Source organism: Stegodyphus dumicola, chromosome 6, assembly GCF_044657685.1.
Source record: "Stegodyphus dumicola isolate Sdum_Otavi_A_Nest chromosome 6, ASM4465768v1".
In the NCBI taxonomy this organism is placed as follows: Eukaryota; Metazoa; Arthropoda; class Arachnida; order Araneae; family Eresidae; genus Stegodyphus; species Stegodyphus dumicola.
In genome coordinates this window covers 6,985,351-6,988,198 of record NC_140773.1, presented here as the reverse complement: position 1 = coordinate 6,988,198, position 2,848 = coordinate 6,985,351, and positions in this window count along the sequence as shown.

The following is a 2,848-nucleotide window of genomic DNA, read 5'->3' as shown; positions in this document are numbered from 1 at the left end:
GTTTGCCAATCAGAATGTAATTTCTAGTTTTCATATTTTTATTGTACTGTTTGTTGATTATTCTTTAATCTTATTTAATTTTTTAATCTTACTTAATTTATTTCCGTGAACACAGGTTGGGAATCGCAGGCGTAGAATGCTTTTGACGCTTCTAATCTTGTTAATATTGAAAGATTTGATGTTTGATAAATTTTTTAATGTAAAAATTTTGACATAAATGTAATGAAACGATAGTCATTGATCGATTTGCACCAATTACAATACATTAGTTGACTTATTAAATACATAATTCCAAATGGTGTTTATAAATTATGCTGCATAGGAAAAAACTGATTAATTTAGCTTCAAGAAAATTTTATAGTGTTTTTATTTAACACACATACGCAAAATAAAATATTTAAAATTTTGAGGGCATATACGTACATATAACACAGCAAACAAAGAAATTCCAAACCAGTAATCAATTATGCGCTGTTTAATAATTATTAATTATTGCCTTTACTTGCGTTTATTGCCTTTACTTGCGGCAATAATAATAAATTAAATACAAAATTTAAATTCAATACATATTAAATTCTGAATAGTAGGTTCAAGTTGTAGTTGGTAATAAATAAATTAAATTATTCTGCAAAAAGCAATGAATAATTGTGAAAAAGTAAGAAAACATCTCTAGTTTTGAAGTTCCATAAATCCAAAAATGCAAAATACTCGTAGTAGTGCAAAAATTAAAAATTAAAATAATTAAGGAAGAAATGTCTATCTACTGGTACATTGTTTTTAGGGACTTGGCGTATCGAGAGAAATAAACCGATTAGCCTGTTTCTGAACTGATAATTATACAAATCTATGAAATTTAAAGTTTCAGTAAACTACAATATTCTCTTCATCAGTCCAACCCCTATGGGCTGGAATAAAAAAAGCATTTTGCCCATTTGATTTAAATAGATGTAATGCAATTCAATTCAGGCAGAATAATTCTTTAAATAAATTTTATTAAGTTTTGGGTTGTCTGTATATTTGTGTGTGTTTTTTGTGTATATGTATATATGTATTTTAATCAATAAATTTTAAAAATAACGAAACCTCTTAACTTCATAGGAACTAAATATTTGCAAATACAAAATTGCTTGATAACTTCTATATATGTAAAAGAAGTTGGAAATCGTCAACTTGTTATTATTATCTTGAGATTAGTATCTTGTGCAACTGAATGTCAAAATATATAAGAAGTAAAATCATAGAACCAAATACGCTTATTTTCATACAGGAGACTTCACAGAAACGCAAGTAAAGGCTATTTTCAAGAATCAAAAGCTAGATAACTTAATAAATAGATGGCGTTCCAGAATTCATTCCCTGATTACAAATATTCATAAGGCATAAGATATGACACATAGACAAATACCTTCTGTCTTGAATTCCATGAAACATATTCAAGGTTTAGTGTACATACTTACTGTTACTTTGTTTATTACGAGTCCAGTGATGTAATATCACCGGAATCCGATACCATTTGCAGAAACATGTGCTCAAACCAGGAGAAATCTCAATGCGTCCTGTGGTATCACGAGGTACAATCACCAAAAACAGTCCAGAGACAATTCCAGACGACAAACCATAACCAGATGTTAGAAGCACCTCAAGGTGTGGTATGCTAATTTCAAGGAAACTGCCAGCGTCTGTGATCTCTCTACGACGGGCAGGTCTGGATTAATTGCGCAGACAATTCAGACATCGAAAGACGCCTTCGTGAAAAGACCCAAGAAGTCAGTCCGGAGAGCCTCACGTGAGTTGCAAATTCCTAAGACATCAATGCTCCGCACCATGCTTTTCGAGACTGAGAAAGACGTTGACTAAATAAAACGTGTTCTTTTCGGAGATGAGGCCACATTGCATTTAAATGGTTTTGTCAACCGACACAATATCCTCCGGGCAATAGAAATTTATTAACTGTGTACAGAAAAATTTGAATATGTTACATGCAACTTGAGATAAAAAGTATTTGTCTGTGTGTCATACTTTATGCTTTATGAATATTTGTAATCAGGGAAAGAATTCTGGGACACCCTGCACATTAAATAAAGACCGAAAACATCTGAAGACTTTGGAAATGTTCTTAAAAAAATTTATTAAATGCGTGATACATACCACTGCATGTTTAAGTTATAAGCTATTTCTCCCACCTTTCTAGCGTGCCTTCGTGGTGTAGTGGTTCTGCACGCTGGGCCGGTATTCCAGAGGTCCGTGGTTAGATTCCCGGCGAAGGCGTTGCTAATTTTTCAACTTGCCTGCTTTCAAAAAATATCCTAATGTCTTGACAAAGTAAAGAAATGTAAATACTTTTAGATGTGCCGCCCGATCGGTATAAAGGTTAGCGTCACTGACTGTCGTGCCGAAGGTCACGGGTTCAAATCCCGGAGAAGGCATGGATGTTTGTAATGTATAGTGTCCGTGCGGCATGGGAGCACTAAATATGCAGCGAGCGGAAAGTCCTCTTGAGAGGTTGGTGGGACCTTCGGACCTGTCCCCCCCCCGGGTGCTCTCCGTCATAATTGGGCGCGGAACTGAGCTAAATAGCACTGTTATAGTCAAAGCTGCTGCCAAATGACAGACCTATCTTGCGCTCCTTGCTACGAGGAATTTCGTGGGCTTGGACTGACTATAGGCCAGACAAGTGAACATTAGCAACAACGTTTAGATGTGATCGTAATTTACTTGTACATGCATGCAACCATTTCTTTTGCCTTTTTTGTATGTATTGTATTTTATGATTTTTATTTGATTGGTTATTATTTAATTAAGTTATAATGTTGCGAGGCCCCAACTTGTCAGCAACAGTGGTAGTGAC